Here is an 8,370-nt window from a genome sequence, read left to right as displayed (position 1 = left end):
GGGCTATAGTTTCAGATCAGACAGAAGAATTAGGTAATGGGTATAGCCAGAATCTAATTGCTATGAGACCAACCTTGTTAGAGGAACTGGAGTCCCTTGTTGTCATGGCAACCAATTTTAAAAGGGCTCAGATGGTCATCCGCACAAGAGCCAATCACCCTGGACACTGAGCTCTCGCATCCCAGCAAGAATCCCTGGTCCACAGGTGCATCAGGATTCGGTTCACCCAAAACCCACAATGATGATGCTTAAACCAGATCAGCTTCATTCTCATGAAAAAGTCAGCGGTGGCCAGCCTAGGGCTGTGTCTTATTTAGCTTTTGCTGCATAAACTGCCCTAAAATTACCGGCTGAAAACAGTGATGGTTTATTTCTTCTTATTCTGTGTGGTGGGGGAGCGAGGCCTCCCCTGTGGATTTCCCTCAAGCAGCCGCAGGCAGCGGGAGGGTTGCCTGGCCTGGGAGGTCCCATGCGGCATCGGGCCTAGCAACTGGTGCTGCTGGCGGGGGCCTCATCCTGTGCTAGGCCACAATGATGAGGGGCTCAGCTCACGTGGGGGCTCAGCTCAGGGCTCCAAGAGGACACAAATATGGAAGCTGGGTGGCCCCTGATAGCCTCGCCTCAGAAGTCACCAAGGCCGGAGCCTGTCGCCTATGACTGACCAAAGCAAGTCGCAGGACCAGTCCAGATTCAGGGAGGGAAACAGACTTCATCTCTTGCCAGGAAGAGGGCAGAGTCACATTGCCAAGAGGCCCTGGGGTGGAAGGGATCTTTCCAAACAACCAATCACAGGTTGAAGTAGCTGCTTTGCTTCGTGAAGTCGCCAGAATCTCAGGACCCTCCTGGCTCACCACGCCACCATCCCTAGAGTGGGGCCCTTCCTCACAGGTTCAAGAGAGTAGCCAACGCCGACCATCATACCCATGGTCCAGGTGGCAAAGGGGGGGGGGGGGGCGGGAAGAAGGCACACACACTAACTGTATTTCCAGACAGGTTTCTGGTCACTGCCACAAAACATTTCTGCTTATATCTCACTGGACAGATCTTAGTCACATCACCATACTTAGCTGCAAGGGAGGCTGGGAAATACTACTGTCTTTATTCCAGGTGGCCAAATGCTGACTCGGAATCTGAGATCCTAGTTCTAAGAAGGAAGGGGAGCATGGGACCCAGAGGTTTCAGTCAAAATATGAAACCTTTGCCCCTGAGATGGTACAGTGTACCAAAGGAAGTCACCCCGATCCAGTAAGGACATAGAAATGTCCCCTTATTAGGCAAATGGCAGTAACCCTGAAAAGATTTAGAAGTCAAGCCCAAATCATTGTGTATTTGGTATTTAAAGTATTTATCACATTGAAGAGACTTTTTTTTGGCATATTAGAGTATGAACAAATTAGCCTTGTGACTCCAATTTAAAATGTGTAATTGATTTTAGGCTTATGAGCCTTCTGTCAAGAAGCATACGAACCTTCTTATTCTAAATTTCTAAATGATACAAGAATGTATGAGAGATCTTGAGACTCACTGTATGTGCAAGTTTTCAAATTAGATTTTCCAAAGCGGTTTAAGTACTTTGGAAAGTTTTGCTTGCCGGGTCAGGCAATGGAAATGTTTAAGAATGGAAATTGAATGTGTTAAATTAGTTAGCCCTGTGTAAAATGCTGAAGATAATTTAATTAACCAAGTTTTGTAAATGGGATGGATCATTTGACTGTGTGAGTGGATTGGCCATTAATCAAAAGCCCCTCAGAAGTGACTGTATAGAAATAGAAGAATGGTTTGTGAACTGAACTTACAGGTTTAGGAATGACTAGGTTATTTTAAAAAGCAACTGTAATACATTGAATACTAATTAAATAAAAAGCACTGACGAGAAATTTTTTCTGTATACAAAAAATCTCCCTGACACTGACTTTCCCAAGCTCACTCAAGAGTTAAGTTGGACCCTAGCTGGTTTGGCTCAGTGGATAGAGCATTGGCTTGCTGACTGAGGGGTCTGGGGTTCGATTCCTGTCAAGGGCACATGCCCAGGTTGTGGGCTCGATCCCCAGTAGGGGGCGTGCAGGAGGCAGTTGATCAGTGATTGTCATCATTAATATTCCTATTTCTCTCTCCCTCTCCCTTCCTCTCTGAAATCTATAAAAATATATAAAACATGGCAGCATTCTCATAAAAAAAGAAGAGTTAAGTTGGAATTTTTGGGGTGACCCCAAAGTCCTTGCTTGTGCCTTGGCCATACAGTGATGCCAGCCTTGCAGAGTCGGGGAGGGGGGGATTGGCAGGACATGACACCTGCCTGGATGGGTTGGGACAAGAGAAAAGGCGTTGAGAATGAACTGCCTGCAGGTTGGGCACAGGTGTGTGTGCTCAGCGAGCCCATGTAGCTGCAGGAGCCGCTGGGAAGATCCCCACTGCCACATCCCATCATCTCAACCTCCTGGGTCACACACTGGAGACTTCCCTTTGGAGAGAGGAAGAGGTCCTGGGAGACACTCGTGAAAGAGTCAGGGCTGGCACTGAGGCCTTCAGAGGAGTTCAGGGAGAGGGGGCATCTCCCTGAGCCATCCCTGCTCTCTGTTCATTGGAAGGGACACGTCCAGGACATGATAATAATCGGAAACATTTGTCACTGACATCTGTAGCTAGTGCTGTGGAGCCTCACCCAGACCCCTGCTGCTCTGAGTCTAGGTGCTCATCGCCACTGTCTCTTCCCCCCGAGTCTACCCTCCCTCACCCCAGGCCTGGGGGTGCAAAATACCAGGCTTCCCCTCCTGTGGGTGCCATTCACACTCCAAAGCTCACCTGGGATCAGGCTGAAGCTAGTCCACAGCTGAGACCACTTTCTTGCTTAGCAACATGTGTAAAACGCTATTGGCCACCAGTCAAACTCATCTGAGGGTCAAGTTTCCTGCTTGCACCTCAGTTTCCTCCCATACTGGGTAACCATCACCAAAGGCACTCAGTGTTTGTGGGATGAAGGGCTTGAGTTATGTCAAGCCCTGACACATAGTAGGCCCTCAAGTTAGTTCCCATTGTCTCCTCACAGGCCCAGTCTCTTCTGTGGTGATCCAGAGAAGTCTCCAAAACATCCTCTTCCTCTGTAGGGACCTTGCTCCAGCCTTCAGGGCTGCACTTGGTCTTCACGGAGATCTTCAGAGGGCGGGAGCCCCTTGGTCCAACTCTTCTGGGTAGGTCTGCATCCACAAGAGGTGGCAGCAACGGGGCAGGTGGCTGGTAGTTACCTGTGTCTGATCTGGGAGCTCCCCCTCGTGGCGAGACCGAGCAATACATGTTGAGGGAGGTTTATCCACCATTCAGGTGGTCTTGTGGTTCAAACTCTAGGAGACAAAAAGAAAATACGGATTTCGGGCAGGAGCTCAGGCACCTATTTAATATAAATGGACAGTTGCCAGCATTACAATGAGAAGTCTTCTCGGTACTTCCTATGAAAGCAGGCCAATCTTCAGTGCTGTCTTTTCTCTTTGGCTGCAAATGATTAAGCAATTTCTCCACCACAAAGAAAAGGAAATAAGGCCTGCCCTAGCTCTCTCTCATCTACACCGGTGGAGAGGGAGCTTGGGCAATTGGCTTTCAGAAATTTAAGCCTCACTAGAAAACAAAGCATGCTTCTTTCTCCACCCATTCAAAATTTAAAATACGGATGAAAGCAGGCCCAACTTATTTTGTCACCTAGCCTTGCCAGAAGCTCTGGGAGAAATTTTAAATGATAATGATAAAAAGCAATAATAACAAGCTATAAATGCTGAGGGCTCTCAACTAAGATGGAAATGCCTTAGTGCAGTGGTTCTCAACCTTGGCTGCACATTAGAATCACCTGGGAATCTTTTTAAAATCCTGATTTCTGGGCCTCATCCTCTGAAAATTGTTTCTTTGTTACTAATGTTGTGGCCCCACCCCATAAAGAAACAGAATTTCCGGAGGATGAGGCCCAGAAATCAGGATTTTAAAAAGATTCCCAGGTGATTCTAATGTGCAGCCAAGGTTGAGAGCCGCTGCCTTAGTGGAAGAGCATTTCATGAGTACAGAGCAGAATCCCTGGGTGAGATTCAGCTGCTTAGATGTATAAATAACCAACTGTACTTCTGAAAGAGGGGAGACATGGTGGGAGCGTTGTAATATTAAAAAACACATATCCAGAAGGTATTTCAAGTAATACAAAAGGAGTGGGAGAACTAGAGTGAGCTAGCATTTGTTGAGCCCCTATTATAGCCATGTAGCTCTACTGCATCGTTACAAGAGCCTTGACAAATAAAGAAATTAACCATTTGTTCTTAATTTTGTCCATGCAAGGAGTTTACTTAATTACTTATTCTTTCATTCTCCCAGTCACTTATTTTCTCATTTATTCACTCATCCACTCATTCACTTATGAGTATTTATTTATTTGCTCATTATTTGTTCTTTGTCTTACTCCATCATTCACTAATTTATTCATCTCTTCAATAATCCATACACTCACTTATTTGTACATCTTTTTATCCATCCATCCATTCATCCATCCATCCATCCATTCATGCATCTTTTCATCCTTTGATTCCTTCATCCATTTCTCCATCAATCCATCCCTCAGTTCATCCATGCCTCCACCCGCCTATCCATCTTTTCAAGCCTCATGTTGGCCCTGAAAATTAAGAAGTGGACAAAACCCAATTCCAACCTCAAAGGCACTTATATCCTTAAATGGTAGTAAATAAGAAAAAGGCTATCACTTTGTTGTGATCAAAACTATATCAAGGGGTTGGTAGAAGACAGAAGGATTCTAAATCACCTGGGAGGCCCAGCCAGTGTAGTGCAGTGGTTGAGTGTCAACCCAGGAACCAAGAGGTCGCTGGTTCTATTCCTGCTCAGGGCACATGTCCCAGGGTGCATGCAGGAGGCAGCCTCTGATGTTCCTTTCTCATTGATGTTTCTATTGCTGTACCCTTGTCCTTTCCTCTATCTCTAAAAATCAATAAAAATATATTTAAAAATAAAATAAATTAATCATCTGGGAAATGAGAAATTTTGGAGGAGATCAAGGCCACGCCCTAAAGGAAGAATTAGCCAATTGGAGTGTGATGGAGGCAGTAGGAATTTTAGGCAGAGGGAATAATACGTACAGTAAGTCTTCACTTAATAGCCATCAATAGGTTCTGTGACTTTAAGCAAAATGATAGATAATGAAACCAATTTCACCATAGGCTGACTGATATAAACAAGACTTAAGTTCCTACAGCATCTCATCAACATTATGACAAAACGATGTTGACTGAAACAATGTTATTGGAGGACCCACTGTCCATACTCCTGGAAGCAGAGCAGGCACAGAGTGATGGGACCTGCAAGTGAGTCTGGAACTGAGAAACAGAGGGAAGGGGGGGGGGGGTCTGACTGCCTGGGGTCACACTCCTTTCTTTCTGGTACTGACTCTTAAGATGTTTAGCTTTGTGTTGTGAGGGTGGCGTGTTTGGAACCCAGTCTGCTCTAATCCCTTCTGGCACCCATCAGCTCTGAGAGAACAGCCTGCAGGGCTGCAAGAAGTCCAGGCCCCCCCACAGTGTCCCTGGTGACAGAGCCCACCTCTCCTGATCACTGTCAGAGCCTTTAACCCTCCCCTCTGTCTGTGGTCATACTCTGCACAATGCACCTCCACAGGAATATCTTCTAGGTCCACTCCAGCACAGCCTTTCCCAGCTTCTGATCCTCCTCCCCCCATCTGCAGGCCGTGCCCATTCCACCTCTTCACTCTTTCTACTCCCTTTGTCTGCCAGACGGACATTGACCTAAATCAGACCCTCATTATCTCTTGCCAGCATCTTCCTACCCACCTCCTCTCTCATAGCTCTGCTTCTAGTAGCTTCCCTCAGCCCCCACATGGCTGTCCCTCTGCCTCTGGCGTGGCCCCTCTGTAACTCCTATAATCTCATGTTATCCACCTTCATAAAACTCTCCAAGGGCACCTTGCTTCAGGCCAGAGGGTCATGCCCAAACTCCATGGCCAGGCGTTGAAAGTCCTTTCCCATTTGGCTCATTCTATTTCTCCAGGCTTGCCCGGTTCCACCTCCTCACATGTACCCTCCTTGCTTATCCAAGCCCTGGAAACTCCCCACATGTTCTGCCCCTACTCTCTCCTGCCTCTGTGACTTCTGGTTGTCTGCCTACGATGGTCTTCTCTGCCTTGTCTCTCCCCCCAACCCCCACCCTCATCCCAGAAGACTCCTGTTCATCCTTCAAAACATGGTCGGGTGCATCCATTATACCTTGCCATGCTGCTATGTCCTCAGTCATCAGGCTTTATTTCAAAGACTTATTTTGCATCCCTCCCCTAGACTGGCAACCCCTGGGAGGCAGGAATATTTTCACAGTTCTTACTGCATCATCAGGGCTGAGAGAGAGCAGTGAGAGGCACACTGAAGGTTCTAGGTGACTCTTCTATGGGAGAATGGATGAATGAACAAAACGTCTTTATGGTGCCTGTGTCTGAATTAGACCAATAACCCTTCCTGGTCTCCTAAAGTTTGTGTCCAACCTAGCCATTGGTCCTGCCATGGGCGCAACTCTGCGACCGTTGACAACGGTCCACCTCACATCGTCTGAGAATGCCGGAATAATCTTGTTGCTGGGTATTTGGGACCAGCTTCCAAAGGCTTCTCTTCCCACAGAGATCCTGTCTCTACTGCTGACTGGCAGAACAGCATCCGAAGGGTGGGATAGGCCACACAGAGATTATCCATATGCTGGGCTGACAGCTGAACTCTGGAATCAAAGTCAAGGCCCTTGGGGAGAAAGTGGCGGTGGATAAAGATTCATTCTGAGGTTCTGGCAGCTGTTTCCTGAGGCTAACTTGCTGCATCTCCGCGCTGACATTCCTTTGGCAGAGGCTGGGAAGTCCTCGCCATTCTCATCCCCAACACAGATGGTCCCGCCTTATTCTTTGGCCCAGAGGGAAGGGACCACACATCCAAGCGGCAGCTCAGTGGGAAGTTAGGGCAGGCTGCTGGGGCTGCCTTGCTCCGCTCTACTACGAGGTGAACTTGACAATTTCCTTCACTTCATTGGGCCTCACTGTATAACCTCAGATTTAATGCAGGGGTGACATTAGCTCCTACCTCGTGGGGCTGTTGGGAGGATTGGATGAGATAATATATATCAAGCCCTTAAAACACTGTCAGGCCCACAGGAAATGGTCAGTAAGGGTTAGCTTTTATCATCTCCTGAGTCTTTATTAGAAGGGCAGCAAACTCAAGAACCTAAAGAAGCCAAGCATATTGTGGACTTTTAATCCAATCTGACAATTTTTGCCCGTTGATCAGGGTATTTCGACTTTTTACATTTTATGTAACAATTGATATGGTGGCATTTAACCCACCATCTTGATATTTGCTTTCTATTTGTCCTATTTATCTTTTGTTTCTTTTTTCCATTTTTTTCTTTTGTACAGAATATTTCTGATGATTCCATTTTATCTCCTTCATTGGCTTATTAGCTAAAACTTTTCTTTACATATTTAAAGTCTTTAATTTTTTAGATCCATTTAAAATTCACAACAAAATTGAGAGGAAGGTACAGAGATTTCTCATATACCCCCTACTCTCACACATGTACGGCCTCTTCCATGATCAACATCTCCCACCAGAGTGGTGCATTAGTTACAATTGATGAACCTATATTGACACATTATTATCACCCAAAGTCCATAGTTTACATTAGGATACACTCTTGGTGTTGTATGTTTGGACAAATACATAATGACATTTATCCACCATTATAATATCGTAAAGAGTAGTTTCACTGCTCTAATCTGTCCCACTACTGAGGCATAAATGCTGTGAGTAATCTTTCCCTGTGAATTATGAGATTTTCCACCTAGGCTCCTGGGAACAGGAACTATTCCCAGCCCTGTGTGGGCTCCTGGGATTGTTTCCTTTCATCTTTGCTGGCCTTGGGTAGTTTCCACACAGAAATGTTTTGATGGCTAATTTAATATCAACTTAACTGGGCTAAGAAATGCCTAAATAGCTGTAAACCAGTACTTCTGCATGTGTCTGTGAGCGTGTTCCTGGAAGAGGTTAACATTCAACGGACTGAGCAAAGATCACCCTTGCCAATGTGGGTGGGCCTCATCCAACCCGCTGAGGGCCTGAATAGAACAAAAATGTGGAGGAAGGAGTTTGCAGCTCCGTGGAACCATAAAAGACACACTCAGGGGGCAGACTCAATGAGCACCAAAGCCCCATCGAAGCAAGTCTAGCCCCAGAGGGGTGTCTCCAGCACAGAAGTTCTCCCACTGCAGATACAGCTGATTCTCACAGCCAATTGGCCTGGAGGTCAATTCCTCACAGTGATACCTACAACAATCAAGGCTTACTT

Source organism: Myotis davidii, unplaced genomic scaffold, assembly GCF_000327345.1.
Source record: "Myotis davidii unplaced genomic scaffold, ASM32734v1 scaffold32, whole genome shotgun sequence".
NCBI classification, from domain to species: Eukaryota; Metazoa; Chordata; class Mammalia; order Chiroptera; family Vespertilionidae; genus Myotis; species Myotis davidii.
Note: the sequence above shows the minus strand (reverse complement) of the source record.